A 19,190-nucleotide genomic window follows, 5' to 3' on the forward strand; every position below is an offset into this window, starting at 1 on the left:
AACTCCTCTCCCTCTCTGGTATTTATCCTTCTAATGGATTAATTTACAATGGAGACCAAAATTATATAGAGGCTGGCCAAAATTAGGGAAACACAAAAGTGAGTTTTACACTTCTTTAATTCCTTCCTCCTGTGTGATGTTATGCTCATTGCCCCAAACCCAAGCATCTATCCCTTTACATAGGAATCAAATCATTAATTTTTGAATTATAGAAATGTGCGTTAGGTCATACAGAACCCCAAACCAAGGCTGAAGGCATTGTATGGCCAAAAAGCAATCTTTAACATTAAGTCATTTTTAGGAGGAGGTTGACATGGGGATGATAATTTTATATGTAAAGAGGCCACATGTTGGTATATAACAAAGGGAAGATGTTATAGTGCCCTGAGTTTTCTTGCGATTCATAATATATGGATCCAACAAAAGCAAAAATTGTGTCAAACAAGTTTATTAATATAAAATCAGAATACTATAAGTCTCTTATGCCTCACCTCACACTTTACTAAATGTTTAGTGGTCAGATTCAATAGTTCATATTTTCTTCTTTTAGATCAATGTGGTTGTAGGCTAAATAGTGATTATACCAGTTTTTGTAAGATAACTTGCAGTTCTGACCATAAGGGTGTTAAAAAAAATAGATGATCTAATTCTCTCTGCCAGTAGGTGGCGCTGTCATGTAATACGCTGTCTTTTTTTTTTTTTTTTAACATTATCTTTTTTTCTCCCCACCCCTCCACCTCCATCAGTACACCCCTTCCCCCCACATCAGTTTGCTGATAGATGTTGGGGACCATAGAGTGAATCTCATAACAGGAAGCTAGGGCAGAGGAGACAGAATACTGCAGAGGTTTCTTTGTTGTTGGGTTTTTTTTCTTTCTTTCCATGAGGCTAATATAAATATAAGAGTTACAAGCTTCTTTGCTGAGGAACCCGAACAACTGCAGCAGAAGGAGCCTGATCATCTATAAGTATATGGATGTATATTATGCTATGATTTGTAATTCTCTTTTTATCAGGTAAGAAAACAGAATATTTCATTAAAGGTATCATACAATATATCTCAGCCCATTTATGCCAATGTTCTTCTCTCATGCTGCCACACCTAGTCTGCAATTAATATTAGATGCAACAAGAGGAACAGAGAATACAAAGCCATCCGTTCAGCTGGATAACATTTTCATACTGTTTTTGTGCTAAAATTACATCTGGGTCTAGTAATAAATTATTTTGGTATCCTTTGGGTTTCACTGGCCCTATATTCTTTAGAATTCAGGTATATTTTGTAATTTTGTTTAGAATCAATTCTTTTTTTTTAATTTTCATCACAGTGGTAGTATTTTGTTGTTGTTGCTGCTGCTGTCATCTGTAAGTGTTATATTTCTTCACTGAAGGTTATATTGATGCTTTATGCAAAATGCAAATTGGAGTGAAATGTTAAAGTATATTAACAAGCCAGTGAGATTACCAAGCTTTATATTGCAGGGGTATGCTGCTTCTCTATACCATCTTCAGACAGAGGCTTTGCTTTATATTCTAAATTCCTTCTCTTGGAAGGTATTGGAGATTTGTTGGGTTTTTATCCCCCAAAATAAATAATTACATAAATAATTAAATAAAATAAAACTAGCCTCTCCCTTACTGAAGACAGAATGGAGGATACCTATAATGAAATACAATTTTACACCGCTGTGGACTTCACATAAGACACATAATGTGAATTGCTTTATATTCGAAGGCTACATTTTTATTTTAAAAATTCCATTCTGTATTGTTTGAGGCACAAATATGATTTTTTCTTTATTATTTTTAATCACATATCACAGACTGTGAGAGACAGCAGAATGACTCAGGGGGTGGAGAGCTCATGCAGCTCCATGACTTGTCTCTTCAATTCTTGTTTTTTATTTTTCCTTACCTTTTCCTGACTACAAAAAGATTTCTTTAGCCAGGGAAAGCACTAGAGAAAAGCACTGGAGTACACAGCCAGAGATCAGAAGAAGGGCATGAAGCCTAAGCCTGAGAAATGAGAAGGTCTGATTAATTTTAAAATACCTTGCTTCCTTTCATAGGGAGGGAAGTAGAAAAGCCATTATTCATGCTTTCCTGTGCCTGTATAGAGGTGGATTTTGTCCGCATTATCAAAGCAGGAAGAATTTACCAATAAGGATTTGTGGGCTAGAAGCAACCTTGGCCTAACAAGATTCTCTGACATATATGAAATGTAAAGTGGTTTCACATATGCTCTTCCTCTCAGCGCATGTTGATTTACTCCTTGTGTTTTCCTGAGCACTGCTGATTTGTGTGTGTGTGTGTTGATGGGCTACTGTAGTGGATATAGGGAAATTACTGCTGTCTTCATGAGGTGGAAGGGTTCCTCCCTTCTTGGCCAGGAATTGGGGAGCAGGTAAAAGCATTGTACCTAGCTGAGCTGCTATTTCCTTCAGTGATGATTGTATTATGATAAAATAGGTTTGGTTTCTATTAAGGATGATGGCCCCTTGTGCCTATAGACCCTAATTAAGCACGGTACTTAAGCATGTGCCTAACTGTAAGCATATGAATAATTCTGAATCAATGGGATTACTCACATGCTTAAAATTAGGCACATGCTTAAGTATCTTGCTAAATTGGAACCACAGTATTTTTGCTTTAAAATTACACCTGTTCTCACAAAGACAATATCTTTTTTTAAACATGAACTCAGTGTTATTAAATAGAAGTTACCTAGCAGGACAGATGGAACTGTGGCTACCTGAGGTTTTATCTTTCAATGAAAATTCCAGTTGTGAACCTTCAGGGCAAATCCTGGCTCCAAAGCCATTCACATTCTGAGTAAGCTGGCTGTGCACATTAGACCTCCATGACGGTTGTGGGAAATGAAGGATCAAAGCAGTGGTCTAGCATCCTCTCGGCCAGTGGCTAGTACCAAGTGTTTCTGAAGAAGGTTCAAGGTGTAGTGCACAGTTATGAAATAAGATGACTATAGGGGAAGTTTCCTCCCAACCCCCACCAGATAGTGGTTGACTTCTGCCTAAAAGGGTGAGGACTTATATCCCATACCATGTATGTTCATCCTATCAAATGTAGTTTAGGATGTTCTCATTATCCATATAAATGTCTAGTTCTTCCCATCACAGAAAAGCTGCTCTGCAGCTGCTGCTGTAGCCTCAGAACTGCAGTACTGTGTGTGGCTTCTGCCCTTTCTCTAGAGGTTTTGACCAGTGGACCTGCATTAGTGACAGATCCACAGGTCACAAGTCTTCCCTGCCCCTGCCCAACCCCTAAACCCTCTGCCTAGTGATATTGAGAGCACTCCCTTATTAACAAAGAAAACGACAGTAGCTGCATGAATGATCCAAAACACTACAGTATGGAAGGGTATGGACTTGCTACCGTGGAATACCATACTCGCTTCATATAAAGGTTGCTGTGTGTAAGCAGGGAAAACACAGTCCCTCCCATGATTTCTGCATTGTTGAGACTCTTTGTGCAGTGGAACTGAGATTTTTGTTTTTCCATTGCCTTTCTGCAGGCTAAGTAAATATGGATGGCGCTCTAAGAATGAAATCAGGGTTGTGTAGTGTATGGGTCTGTTTTCTATAGGAGCCCTGTTGTCTTATTTTTGCATAAATTGGAAAGTGTGCAATGTATAGAGAAAGGATGGTCTCTGTTTAAGGTGACTGCCACCTAGATAATTGGATTCCATCTCCGCCTCTGTCCTGGAGTTCTTTTGTGATATGGGGCAAGTCGTTTAAACCAAACTTTTCACAGGTAGTCACTAATTGTGTTTTTGTTGTATCACCCAGGCAAGGTATTAACAAGCTTGAACAGGACTTTATTTTTACAGTGGAAACCTCTTTACCAAGCTTCAGCTGCACCCTCTGTAACTCTCACTCAGCCTCAACTCCTCCCCCCTCCTTCCTGTTTCCTGTCCTTTCAGACTCCCAACAGCCAGTGCTCCCAGTTTTAAACATCTAAACACCACATTCCCTCCTCTCTTAAGAAACTTTCCCAAATAAAATAAACATTGTTGTTCTAACCACAGGAACAAATATGAAACAAGACACTATACTATTGGCAAAAATATTACACTGAAAACACTGTAGATACTACATAACATAGTCTCTAGTCCAGGCAGGTGGTTGTCTGGATCTGACAGGCCGTCTCTCAAGTCCTGGTTCCCGTGCAATGTCTTGTGTTGGTTCTACGGTGAAGTCATCCAGTGCAGACTGGGTGCTGGCATACCTTGCCTGGTTGATACAACAGTTTTTTTTAATTTCCTGGTGCTTATCTTGAGACTCTTGAAACCTGGTTTGCAGAAGTGCTGAGCACTTCCAACTACAACTGAGGTCAATGGGACCTCTATGTGTGAACATATAAAGCACTATATAATGCTAAGTACTCTGAAAAAATCAAGCATTTCAAGTTGGGCACTCAAGGTTAGTAGACATTTTTGACAATTTTGGCTTTAATCTCTCTGTGCCTCTGTTCTACATCTGTAAAATGGGAACAATTTACCTTACTTCACAGTGGTGTTGTGAAGATAAATTCATTAGTTTTTGAATCACTAGATACTACAGCAATAAGAGCCATAGGAAAGTCCATGCTGAAACATAATTCTGTATTAAGTGCAGGTTTTGGAGTGTATGCAGTAAATAAGGCCTGAGGCCGCACATTAAATGGGGAAGATAAAAAGAAATACTGAATAATAACCTTCCCCTCTAGCTTATTCCTGTCTACCTCTGCTTCCATTGTCTCCCAGCATGCATCTGTTCCCTTTTTCCTATTTCCTTCACAGTCCCCTGATTCTTTTGAATCGGGCTGCTTCCTCCTTGTCCTCTGTGCTGTCTAGGTGTCAGCAGTAGGAGCATTCACAACGCATGAGAGACAATCTTTCTGCTTTCAGTTCTAGTGCTAAGTATCACAGCAGTGCCTGGCAGCCAGGAAGAGCAATTGGGATGAAAGTGCTGCTAAACCCTGATGGAATAGGCTGGAACATATTCACTGCAGATGAAATCTTTGGAAATGTTTACTGAAAGTCTCTATCAAGCCTCTATTGAGCATGTGTAAAAAATATTGTAGAGGCTTATAACCTGGCCAAACTTTTAGATTTCCTGTACATTCTAATCAGAAGGCTGATTCTGCTACTCCTGTTGTGGATCATCACACTGTCATGGTGACATCTTCAAAGCTGATTAATTTTTAAACTTTGTTATATTTAAGACAATGTTTTAGTGATTTTATCTTGGTTGTGATTGGAAGGATAAAGGGAAATTCAAATTATATTGCAGTTGTTAGTTACTTGGTTAATGATAGCTAAGGGTAAGATTCTGCTCTGCATCCTGGAGGTGGATTGCAAGGCAGTATGGAGGAGCCATACTGTGGCTGGAGACCTCAGGAAGAATTTTCCAGTGAGCTCCTGGGATATGCACATTGGAGAGGTACCTCTGTAATCCTTGAAGTGGGTGCAGTATAGTCCATGTTACACTGACATGTGCTGCTGATCTCCATGTTTAAGATAGCAGACTGGAGATGTAACTGTGCCTCTAGCCAGATAACAGTATCCCCTCAAGCCAACAAGCACTGGCCAGTAGTGAAGCTGCACTCCACTTGTAGGACTTACTCAGCATTTCACAAGATTATCTTGCAGGACCGAGCCTTCAGTGTGAGGCAGAGATATCTGTGTGTGTGTGTGTACTGTATATAAGAGGATTTCTACACCATTTCTTTTGGCCCCCTCAGTGCAATTTCACAATGCTGAGCATATTTGACTCTTAATGTAGTTTTTGCTTAGTGACAAATACAAATATCTCATTCTGAAACTAAGGGTCTGACACAAACTGTCAAAAGTAAATAAAATCTGCCCTAAACTCACCTCTTTGTACTTGGTAAGATCACAGACCAAAAGAGATTCTGATTGCAAGTACCTACACAAAATGAGGTAAGGTGAGGACAGAGTGACTATAGTTTTGCTTTTGCAACTCCAGAGAGGCAATGACTAGTGTTCTCTGCTCTTATCAGTTTTTTAGAGTTTAATTGTTTGTGATACTCTTTTCGAAGTCTGAAATTAAAATGTTATTTCCTAGCCATTCTGTGTGTTTTAATTAGCCACACTCTGATTCTTGTTTACTTACATCACTTCAGTATTGAGCTTCAGTAACTCTGATCCTGATCCTGAAGTATCTGATCAGGCAAAACATTAATTCACTTTGGTCCTGATATTGCTCCCATCACATTTTATTTTATTAGTAGTAGTAATATTTTCAAACTCCCAAAATGTTTTAGGCGTATTATGCTATTGAAGTAGCACCCACATTGTTCTAGGAACTGTCCAAACATTCAGGAAGGTCACTACCCTAAGGGGTTCAACAGAGTAAGGAATTTTTCAGTGTAACATTCAAAGCGCTCCAAGGGCATATACAACATTTGTGACTGTAATAAGATCTTACTTGCACTTTTTCCAACTGTATAATTTATTAATTAGATTATTTCTGATTATCTGAAGCAAAGCCTTGGTTCTCTAAGCCAAAGTGAAGGCAGGTCAGCAATGATACAGTGACAATCTGTTACTCTACTTCACCAGTAGGCATCAGAAAAAATAATTAAATATGAGAGCTTGCTTGAAGGCATAAAGGTGATGATCTCTAATTCTATGTGGAAGACTTGGATGCAAATTGAGGCTGATGTCGTGATCCCTGGGTTGGCAGAGGCTGGGAACACACCCAGACTTGGAGGAGGGGCTATTATGCCTTTCTCAGCCAAGTTCTCTCTTGCAAATTAAAGATTAGGAGTTCACACATTCTCCAGAGAATCACATCCTGTCATTTGTGAGAAAGATGGTGGATGCGATGCAGAAACTTGAGGATGCTGGTATGAAAAACATGGGAGAGATGGGGAGGTATTTAGGGCTCTGACAGATACTGAATACTTCACTCAGAAAGCATGATAAAAGAGAAAGAAAAAATGAATAAATAGGGCGTGAATCAAAGGAAAAGAGACAAAAAAGGATCAGGACATGGAAAAGGAAATATAAAAAGGGGAGAGTAATCCAGTGCAGGGAGAGGGAGGAAGAAGTGTAATGATGTGTAAAATCTGTAAAAGATTCGGAAGAACAGAAATTCAGTTGATAAGACAGGAAAGGGGGATAAGAGAGCTGTGTTAACAAAATATTAAAAGTTCTATTTGGTTTTTAGCTCAGTTGAACATTGTTGGTAGTGCAGTGGTGCATTGCTCCTGGCAGTGGGGCACTGCAGGACAGCACAGTGCCGTCAGGACATATTGTGAAAGAGGGGTGACAGGGGAATGTGTTTTCCCTCTAAAAAGGGCCAGTTTTGCTGGCTAGTGCGGAGGGGAGTGAGCCATCCCTCCGGGAAGGCTTCTTGCCTCCACTCCCTTGATTTGCACAGGGTTAGGCACAATTGATCAAAATGGAATGCCAAAAGAAAGGAAACTTACAGTTAAGATGCAAAGGCCAGATTCTCGGCAGGTATAAATTGACATTACTACATTGAAATCAACAGATCTAGCCCCAAATCGCCAAGTCACAGTGGGTGCAATTGCACTTTGTTTGGACTAGATTTTGGCAGATTATTCTGAACAGTCAATTTCCTTTAACTTGTGGGTTTAAAGTGATACTTTAACGGTTGACAGACTACAAATTTAATTCCCTTAATTTTTTTTTTTTTTTTAGTCCTTATGAAACTGAACAAACCACCAGCCTGTCCAAACTTAGGGTTGCAATGGTGGAAAAATTCCAGCTCCCATGTTTTGTTTGGTGGCCCCCCAAGGGTGCTACTGTAGGTGTGTTCATATCATGCCACTCTTCCAGTCCATTCCTGTTCCATTCTTGAGCTTGAGATGACAAGAATCCTCATCTGTTAGCACTTGGAAAAAGAGTTCTTGTTAAACTCAATAACCTGCACATTTATATATTAATATGTTCAAAAATATTTAAAATGTATCAAAGTATTAAATCTTAGTTTTAAAATGTAAGAGCAGCTAAGCCCACAATCTCAAGCTGGCGGGAATTTAGTCACATAGTAGGACTCTCAGACCCCAATCAGTCAGCACAGCTATAACTCCTGTTTACAGCAGACTCATTCTTCTTTGGATAACATTTTGCTACCCCCAAGTTCTAGCTAGTTTTCTCAGTGGAATAGTGATAATCACCTTTCTGCCCTCCCTCAGCCGCCTATGTCTGCCGTATGCACTTTGTCCCCTAGGATAACTTGAGCTATAAACATGTTTTATGCTGCTCACAATGCTCCCAATTAATTGCTCTCTATTATAAAGTTTTAAGTCATCACAGCAATGTATAATGCAAGTGGAAGCTGGCCTGGCCAGCTGTTGCAATTTTTTTTAAATGGCATTTCTATTTAATTGTGGGCCAATTAACTACTCAATTTTCTTTCAGATAAAAAACCCAAACACAATAGAGATCTGCTTAATGCTTCTTAATGCTGTGCATCTTACTGATCTTTTCATTACCCAGTGAAACAAACATGCTGGTCAAGTCACAAGGGAGCACTGGTGAAACCTGCTTTTCCAAGGGAGCAAAATAGTCTGTTGTGATGCCACAGCTCCAGATTTTCTCAGTATAGCAGCCTGCCCAAAGTAGGAAAACGTGAAATGATCAAACAGCTCTGGCCTACACAGATCACCTAGCTGGTCATTCAGGGACTGTTTTCACACTGTTTGACCTAATCTATTATTTTAGGTTAAAAAGTAGAGAATTTTGAGCCTGTATTCTGTCTCACAAAATGACATTTTGAAATGTTCACTTGACAGGCCTGACCACACTAATGTAGAGGTGCTCAGGGTTTAGTAGTTTGCCATTGTAAAAAATTAATGCCATAAGCAGCAGTACATCAGGAATTCCTGAGTTCTGATCCTAGCTCTACCACTGTGGGTCTTTGGGCCAATCATACATCTTCTGTGTGGTTCCTTTTCCCACTGGGTATTGATACCAAGCAATGTGTTTTGAAAATTAACTGGCTAGTGTTTAATAAAGAGCTTTGGAGATATAAAATGTTAGATAAATATTACACACAAAGAAACTACATTAAAAGAAAAATTAAGGTTGCAAACACTCGAAAGTTAGGAAATACCAGAATTAAAGTTTCCTATGTAACCTCAATCAGGCAACCAGAAAATGAGGAGCTCACAATTAAGGACCATATCTGAAAAGTTTGGTTTAAATTACTAACCCACAGCACATAGGAATTCTGTGGAAGAAGCAGGAAGAGAATCCAGTTCTCCAGGACAACATGCACCTGCTTTAATCCTGAGAACCTCCTTTCTCTTCCTGCAATCCCCTGCATCATTCCCAGCAAACTTTCTAACTTCTGCAACAAATGAGGTAAGGGTCCTACAGATAATACCCTGATTCATTTCCAGAGCAAATCCATCCTATGTGTACATGTGTCTAGTTTCTTAGGTTTTTAAAAAAGCAAACTGAAAGAACAGAAATTCCCTTATGTGGCATCATAATGACACCCACATGTTTCATCAGCAGAGTTGGAAGCTTTGGATTCACTGCACAGACCTCTGACATTTGAGTTATCTGAGTAACTGATAACAGTAGTAGGTTATCATCCTCTATGTAGACCAGGACTGAAAGGGGATGAGACACTTTACCAATGGGTTTCAGATATTTGCTGACAGCAGAGGAATGGTGCGAGTCAGAAATCATGGGTTCTGGAGGAGAATGTGCTCTAATAGTACAGACTCTTCTGCCTGCTCCAACTAACCTGGCCCCTTCAACCCCATTCCCTCCAATCTGTGCCCTTTCTCCCAGTCCCAGTCTTCCTCACTGCAGCCCACTGTCAATCCCAGTCTCCTTGCCCAGCCAGTCCCAGTCCCCGCTCCCTCTCTGGCTCCTCATCTGATCTGCTTCTTTTTCTGCAGCAGCTATGTTCCCCACCTCTTGTGTCTCTCAGTCCCAATCTCCTCCTGGCCTTGGCTCTTTATCCCAATCTCTTTGCCCTGTCAGTCTCAGTCTTCACTTCTGGCTCCTCATCTGATGTCCATCTCCCCACACTCCTGCACTGCCTCCCATTCCCCCTCCACCCCTTGTTTCCCTTGCTTGCTCACCATCTCCTTGCCTGGCCAGGTCCAGGTCTTCTCTGAGGGCAGACTAGGTGATCTAATGGTAAAACCTATTAATCCTCCACTCCCTGCAGCTCCCAGTCTCCTCCCACCCCAACCCCTGTCCCCATTTCCCTTCCCCCAGGTCTAGCCCTAGTCTCCTCTGCTTTTGGATCACATGGCTTCCTCTGCCATGCTCTGGGTGCCAGCCAGGGGGCGGGGGAGGGTCATTGAGAACAAAAGAGAGGAAGCCTTCTTGCTCTTAGTTCAGGTGCCAAGACCCAGAATGATGACCCGCAGCAGTCCAGAGCTGCAATTACAAGAAAAATCCTGCTCAGCTCTGAGCTGGAGCATACTGGGTGCAGACAGTATCTTCAGAGTTTTTAGCTGCGAAGTTCTAGCATGTGCAAATGACAATTTGTTAAAGGCTTATACCTAAGCTTTTGTCTTAGATGAAGATTTTGTCATGGCTATTTTTAGGGTGCTCCAGGGTCCCCTCTGCCGCTTGTGCTGGCCGGGAACTGCAGGGGACACCCTGCCACCCACGAGCTATGCCCCCCCCTCCGCCCACAATGGCCAGGAGCTGTGTGTACCCCCACTGTGGCAGCCAGCCACTGTGGGGTGCCAACAGCAACCAGAAGTTGCGGGGTATCCCTGCTGCCCATGGTGTCTGGGAACTGGGGGGCCCCCCACCGCCTCAGGTGACTGGGGTACTCCACAGGTCCCAGCCCCCAGCCGCCTATGGACTGAAATCACAGAGGTTTTTGGAAGTCACGGATTCCGTGACTTCTGCAACCTCTGTGACAAAGTCATAGCCTTACTTATAACTTGGTAGCATTTGGGCAAATTTTCATGGGTCTAGCAAAAGCTACTTCCTGACACAAAGGCTACACCTGTGCTAAATTTCAAATCTCAGCTCCAGAGCCTAGGGCTACTAGAGCTTTTCAAAGGATAAGTCACCAGAACTTTTTAGCATGAGCAAAACAAACCTTTCCCTAGCCTCGTTCTCAGAAACAGCTGAACCATTTTGGCTGAAATTTTCAAAAAATATTCAGCCTGAATCAGTTATCCAGCATGGAAAATTTCAATCCAAATAGTTAAAGTTTGGCTACTCTAGCCAACTGAAATCCGTGTCTTACAAGGGGAAGCATCTGGCGCCTAATCATATGCAGAGCTACCAGACCTGCTTATAATCAATAATATCACATAACGAGTACAAAGAACTAGCAGCTGGGCTGTGGACCCATCTGCACACTGAACTATGTGCTGCATCTTGCCGAGAGGCACTGTAGGAACTGCTACCCCATAAAACTTTGTAAGACTAAATACAAAGAAAGAAACCTCAAATGTTTACAAATAAATACTGGCCTAATTTACCTTGGCTAGAACTTAACTACCTGGATGACTATAGCCAGGTTGCTTCCACATGCTAGAATCTGGAAATAGATATGATAACCATCAAGTCCCTGATAAAAGACCAAATTTTTCCCTTCAGTAACATGAGCACAAGGGACCGGGTTGAGCATAGCTGGGCAGGGGATGTATAGGGGAACACATGCTCCTCCACCTCTGCTTTCTCTTAAGCCCATGGAAGCCCCTTCTGCTGCAGCTCCATAGGGGCAGAGGCTCCACAGACTATGCAGGGCTGATAGGGAAAGAACTGGGAAACAGGACTTATGATATTCTGCCCTCTGAGCCTAACATATATCCCAGTGGGAGTTAATATTACTCCAAGCAGAATTAACTCCTGCAGCAGCCTCTCAGCAGCTGGTACTGTGCAGCTGCAAGGAACCTGTCAGTAGCAGCTTGGCTCCTGAGGGAGAATTTTCATATAGTGTCTATGAAAACGTCAGTTTCCTCCATGTTGGATGCTTGTGCTTTCCATGTGTTCATGGAGTTCCCAACTCAACAATAAGTGCTTCATGAGATCAATAAACTGTTAGAATTCTGTGCCTACTAGAAGCATTTTTCAAAGTGTAGCACTGTATTTACATACGGATTCCTTTTTTACTTTGTAAATGTTTTAAAATGAGTTAAAATTAGCTACCTCTTTCTCACACCTGCATACATTCTTCTCTCCACCCCCCCCCCCCAAAAAAAAACATGTACTTGGCACTAGGGTGACCAGACAGCAAATGTGAAAAATCAGGACAGGGGGTGGTGGGTAATAGGAGCCTATATAAGAAAAAGACCCGAAAATTGGGACTGTCCCTATAAAATCAGGACATCTGGTCACCCTACTTGGCACTCCCTAAAGTCTAATTCCCCTGTCTCTTAAAGGGGCACTTGAAATCAGGACAGTCCTTAAAAATGAATTACAAATATTTTTAGTATTGCACCTCTCAAGTCCCCTTTCTCTGGTTTTACAGTTACATTTTCCTATTTCTAAAAATGCCTTTCTATCTCACATTGTGGTTTAAAGATCACACAAGCAACAAGGGATACTAACTGTTTAGAGTGGAAACAGCATAGCTGAGGATATGCTTAGTGTTATCAAATGCACAAAGTGAACAAACTGAACAACATGAAACATTTTATTCTCTAAGCCCTTTCAATTATAGATAAGGCTATGTTTTAGTCATGGGCATTTTTAGTAAAAGTCATAAACAGATCACGGGCAGTAAACAAAAATTCACAGCCTGTGACCTGTCCATGACTTTTACTATATACCTCTAACTAAAATGTGGGTGGAAGGCACAGGTGTTCAGGGTGGTGGTGGTCCAGGGGTATCATGGGTGCTGTGCTGGGGGAGGTGGCCTAGAACCTCTCTGGTGCTGGGGGAGAGGGGCGGGCCACGGCGTATGGCGTATGGCCCTGGACCCCTGCTGGTGCTGGAGGGGGGAAGGGAGGAGAGGGTTGGAGTAGCTGGTAGGCCCCCGACCCAGCTCAGCATGTCTCTGCAGCTCCTAAACGGCATAGGGGCCAGAGGGCTCGACGCGCTGCTCCTGCCACAAGCACTGGCTGCGCAGCTCCCATTAGCCAGGAACCACAGCCAATGGAAGCTGCAGGGGCGGGGCCTGCCAGCAGAGTGTGGAGAACCCCCACCCTCCCCGTTCCCTCTGCCTAGGAGCTGCAAGGCCATGCCAGTGGTAGCCAGGGAGTCCCCCAACCTGAGGTAAGCGCCCCCCCCCCCGTATCCTCCAACCCCCTTCACCCTCCAACACACCTCAACTGCTGCAGGCAGCCCCTGAGCCAGCACCGGCCACTGCACAAGTCACGGAAAGTCATAGAATCCATGACTTCTGTGACAGACTCACAGCCTTAATTATAGTTATTTAAAGTGTTACTTGTTAAAAGGGGGTAAAACCTTTGACAAAACTGTAATTTTTAAATTGGTGTCCCTTCAACTCTCTTCACAATGGGACAAATCCAACTTGAATAGCCAGTCCAGTCATTGGAAGAATGAGTGATGGGTAGAAATCCTGCCCACACTCCGCAGCTACAGAGACAGTATGTAGCTGCTACTGCAGCTGAATGGTCCCCACAATGGGAGGACTGGATATCAATGATACAGCATCTGCTGTGGTTCAACTCCTGTGGGCTCCTGCAGGGTTTATGCATCCTTGTACCATTTTCCTAATCATGACCGACCCCTTTGCACAGCAGAACTGCCTTATTTTCACAGCCTCCATGGCCAGACTCAGGGGCTGACCCTACCCCTCTCTGATTTACTCCTTTATTTTGAATACTTAGTAGCTGCTGTTTTCCTTTAGTTCTGTTTCTCCTCCTTAATGTTGGTTAGTTTCTGTTGAAGCAGGTGGAGGAGGTTTTTCTTCTGAAAAACCTTCTGCCTGGAGAATGGTTTTTAATTCTAAAGTTTCCTTAATTTTATGGCAGCTGTGGAAAATCACCCCTGTATTCCTCCTCCCTCTCATTCTGCTCATCTAGCTGCCAGGTCACAACTCTCCTGCTGCAGCTTCCAGGACCAGTTGCTAGGCAACCTTTTTCCACTCCCTTTTCTATGCAGCCTGGCTGTCACAGGGCCCCTTTCTCAGAGCAGGCGTAAAGAGACAGAACCGCCATTGCAAATCCATTTGTTTTAATATGGGAGTAGTTCTCCTTACATTTTCTTCTAGCCAACTTCTCATCCATCATCCTCAGTTCAATTGCCACCAAACTGCCCATCTCCTTCTGTCGGTCCCATACTCCGAATGAATGGAAATGATATACAGTACAGATGGGGTTGGTGCTGTACCTGAGACCATTCAGAAATGGCAGCAAATGCAGAATGCAGCAATCCACTTGTATAATGATGCTTTGCAACAATGCTTTCACACTTGTGTTTTATGAGCTGCACTAGCTTCTAGCTGATTTGGGTGTATTTTAAGGTATTAGGTTTGACATTTAGTGCCTTAAATGTTTTGTGTCCTGGTAATCTGCCTCTCTTGCCATCTGCTATAACAGTTACTATCAGCTATAACACTCATGTCTAAAATCCTCTGGTTTAAAAGGAAGGTTACTTGAAGCACGTCATTTTAAGTGAGGGGTTCCTGACTCTCAAACTCACCTCCCACACATGTTTAAAAAGACCAAAATTTGGCCTGCAGGATCTTTAATACTGGTGATGCATGAGCGAGGGAGAATATAGATTCACTTTCAGATCCCACTTATTAAAAATAATCATAGAGGAGTTTTTAAACTAAGGGCTGGGGGGAAGAGGTGCAGAAGAGCACATGGTTTGGACAGATTTAGTGGAGGATTTATTAAGAGGATACTCTATATCCTAGTAAAGAGGAGAGGATACAAGTTGATAATGTACAGGTAGGAACTGAAGGGAACCAGTCAAATGAAAGAGAGTCCCATTCAATTACATCACTAGTTGTCTACCTTCATAATATTGACAAATTTTATAAGTGCTTGTATACAAATGCAAGAAGTCTAAATTCTAAGATAGGAGAACTTGAATGTCTGGTATTAAATGATGATATTGATATAATAGGTATCACAGAAACTTGGTGGAATGATGAATATCACTGGGACATGGTATTACCAGGGTACAAAATATTTAAGAATGACAGAGTAGGTTGTGCTGGTGGGGGAGTGGCAGTAATGTGAAAGAAGGCATAAGGACAGAGGTAGTAAAAATCTTCAATGAATCAAAAGTATCCTAGAATCACTATGCATAGAAATTCCATACTTGAATAATAAGAGTATAGCAATAGGAATATATTACTGACCACCTGACCAGGATGGTGGTGATGATTGTGAAATGCTCAGGAAGATTAGAGGAGCTACAAAAACAGAAAGCCCAATAAAAACGGGGAATTTCAGCTATCCCCATAGTGACTGTCAACATATCATCTCAGGATGGGATGCAGAGTTAAAATTTCTAGATGCCATTAATGACTGGTTCTTGGAGCTGCTAGTGCTGGAATCCACAAGGAAAGAGGCAATTCTTGATTTAGTACTATGTGGTGCACAGGATCTGGTCCAAGAGATGACTACAGTTGAACTACTCAGGAATGATGACCATAATGTAATTAAATAGAACGCCCTTGTAGGGGGGAAAATACCAATGAACCCCATCACAGTTGCATTTAACTTCAAAAAGGGGAACTACACAAAAACAAGGAGACTGGTTAAAGACAAATTAAAAGGAACAGTCACGGGAGTGAAATACCTGCAAGCTGTGTGGAAACCTTTTAAAACAGAGGTTCAAACTACATGTATACCCAAAATAATAAAAAAAAAAAAACAGTAAGAGGACCAAAACAATGCCACCAGGACAAAACAGAGTAAAAAAAGAGGCATCTTTGAAAAACTGGAAGTCTGATCCTACGGAGGAAAATAGACAGGAACATAAACTCTGTCAAGTTAAGTGTAAAAGTATAATTGGGCAGGTCAAAAAATAATTTGAAGAGCAACTAGCAAAAGACACAAAAACTAACAGCAAAAAAAAATTAAGGACACCAGAAGCAGGAAGCCTTCCAAACAATCAGTGGGGCCACTGAACGATAGAGGTGCTAAAGGAGTACTCAAGGAAAACAAGGCTGTTGTGGAGAAGCTAAATGAATTCTTTGCATCGGCTTTCACTGCCGAGGATGTGAGGGAGATTCCCCCACCTGAACCATTCTTTATGTGGTGACAAATCTGAGGAACTGACCTAGATTGAGGTTTCAGTAGATTTGGTTTTGGAACAAATGGATAAATTAAACAGTAATAAGTCACCAGGACCATATGGTATTCACCCAAGTGTTCTGAAGAAACTCAAATATGAAATTGCAGAACTGCTAACTGTGGTATTTAACCTATTGCTTAAATCACTCTCTCTACCAGATGATTGGTGTATAACTAATGTGATGCTGATTTTTAAAAAAGGCTGAAGAGGCAATCTTTCCTCACAGACCTGTGAGCCTAACTTCAATACCAGGCAAACTCGTGGAAACTATAGTAAAGAACAGGATTATCAGATACATAGATGGACATGATATGTCAAGGAAGAGTCACCACGGCTTTTGTAAAGGTAAATCATTAGGGAGTCAACAAAGGAGGACAAGGGTGATCCAATGGATATAGTGTACTTGGACTTTCAGAAAGCCTTTGACAAGGTCCCTTCCCAAAGGCTCTTAAGCAAAGTAGGCAGTTATGGGATAAGAGGCAATGTCTTCTCATGGATCAGTAACTGGTTAAGAAGATAGGAAACAAAGGGTAGAAATAAATTATAAGTTTTCACAGTAGAGAGTGGTAAATAGCAGGGTTCCCCAAGGATCTGTGCTGGGACCTATGCAGTTCAACATATTCATACATGATTTAGAAGAATGGGTAAACAGTGAGGTGCAAAGTTTGCAGATGATAAAAAAATTACTCAAGACAATTAAGTCAAAAGCTGACTGAAGAGTTGCAAAGAGATCTCATAAAACTGGGTGACTTGGCAAGAAAATGACAGATGAAATCAATGTAGAGAAATGCTAAGTAATGTACATTGGAAAACACAATCCCAACTATACATACAAAATGATGGAGCACTCAAGAAAGATCTTGGAGTCATTATGGATAGTTCTTTGAAAATACCTTCTCAATGTGCAGTGGCAGTCAAAAAAGCTAAGAATGTTAGGAACCATTAGGAAAGGGGTAGGTAATAATACAATAAATATCATAATGCCTAAATCCATGGTACAGCCACAACTTGAATACTGTGTGTAGTTTTAGTTGCCCCATCTCAAAGAAGATATTAGAATTGAAAAAAAGTACAGAGAAAAAAGTAATTAGGAGTGTGGAACAGCTTCCATATGAAGAGAGATTTAAAAGACTGGGACTGTCCAACTTAGAAAAGAGATGACTAAGTGAGTGATATGATAGAGGTTATTTACTCCTTCACATAATACAAGAATCAGGGGCACCCAACAAAATTAATGTGCAGTAGGAATTAAAACAAACATAAGTGCGTACCTCTTCACACAATGTAGAGTCAAGCTGTGGAACTGGTTGCCTAAGGATGTTGTGAAGGCCAAAAGTATAACTGGGTTCAAAAAAAGAATTAGATAAGTTAATGGAGGACAAAGATATCAATGGCTATTAGCCAAGATGATCAGATACAACCCCATGCTCCAGGTATCCCTAAACCTCTGACTGCCAGAAGCTGGGACTGGATGATGGGATGAATCACTTGATAAATTGCCCTGTTCTGTTCATTTGCTCTGAAGCATCTGGCACTGGCCACTGTCAGAAGACAGGATATTGGGCTAGATGGACCATTGGTCTGACCCAGTATGGCCATTCTTATGTACTTATATCATTGTACTTGTAAACAGAGCAGTAGTGATCTAAAAATCAATGCGACATAATAAGTGTGGAACTACACAACATCACATTCACTTCTCGGAACAGAACTATGATTAATGTTAGTTGCCCAGAACCACTGGTTGGGTGTTACAATGATATTAAAATCTTATATCGGCATAATACCCTTGTTCCCAAAAGGAAAAAATAATTTCCTGTGGCATTTCTTGTAACTGTGCTATAGTTAAGACTGAGATGGGGCTTCAATCTTAAATACCTTCATATGTTTATAACAGTAATGTTTAAATAAGCACTCGGGAATCAGGTTTGTCAGGAGAGAAGACACATCACATTTTATTAACTGCACAAGGACTCAACATAGTCTCACTGTGCTCAGGCTATGTAGAAACCAAAGGGCCTTTGTACCCATGCCAACTCACCTCCTACTGGTCATGCTGGGAATTAGCTCTCTTGGACCACCAGGGCACCTTTTACTAGCAGTGTCTCACTTGTCATTACTTCCATTTCCTCCACCATCTGGACCCACATCACTCCCAGCCCTCAGTCCTTCCACTGGCCTCAGCGGCCAACTGCAGTCTAGCCTAGCCCTTGGTTTCAGGGCCAAATTGCAGTCTGGATCTTGGCCACTCTCCTCAGTGGCAAGTAGGGGGAAAGTGTGTGTGTGCGCAGCGGGGGGGAAACCCAGGCCCACCCACTACTCTGGGTCCTGGCCCAAGGATCCTATAGCTGGCAGCCACTTACTGCCCCTCCTCCTATTCACACTGCCTACTTGCCCTGGGCCACTTCCCCACAGCCCTAGTACCTTCCCTGCCCTTGCTTCAGGGCCTCAGTCTGGCCATGGTCATCCAAGAGTTCCCCTATTGCTCCACTACCTTGCCCAGCACTGAAGTATCTCTGGTGCTCCTTAGCAGACAGTCCTTCACCTTGCCCTCCAGGTGAGACTACCTTTTGCTCCCCTGAGCAGCCCTTTTATATATGGGCTGCTCCAATAAACCTTCTCCTGATTGGCTCTCCCAGTGAGCCCTTTCCTGATTGGCAGGGTTCTGCACAGCTTCTCCAAGGCTGCCTTAACCCTTCCGCAGCAGCTGCCCCACCACAGGCTTGTTTGTTTACTGACTTTGAACTAAAGATAAATAGAATTGTTGACAGAAAAAGACGGTTTTTTATGTAAATGGTAAAAGTGAGGTAGCCAGATATACAAGATAAAGGATAACCAGAGATGAGGCAGTACTTGTTATAATACCCCTGTTATAGTAATACATTTTTATCAATTTATTCCACTTGGTCTGCCTTTCCTCAAATAGTTCAGTGTTTAATCTCGTACTGTTTTTACCTTTCTTTTTTCTGGTTCTTTTCTTCTTTTC

General features: G+C 41.9%; 1 protein-coding gene across 1 annotated transcript in view; it reads left to right on the plus strand.

Annotated features, from left to right (window-relative positions):
* The first annotated feature begins 774 nt into the window (after window positions 1-774).
* Window positions 775-19,190, plus strand: part of LOC117884840 (sodium channel protein type 2 subunit alpha) — a 127,614-nt gene continuing 109,198 nt past the window's right edge. The window contains exon 1 of the mRNA XM_034785698.1: window positions 775-1,016. The gene's annotated coding sequence lies outside the window, so the exon portion shown is untranslated. The remainder of the gene's footprint in view (window positions 1,017-19,190) is intronic.

Source organism: Trachemys scripta, chromosome 11 (genome assembly GCF_013100865.1).
Source record: "Trachemys scripta elegans isolate TJP31775 chromosome 11, CAS_Tse_1.0, whole genome shotgun sequence".
Taxonomy (NCBI): Eukaryota; Metazoa; Chordata; order Testudines; family Emydidae; genus Trachemys; species Trachemys scripta.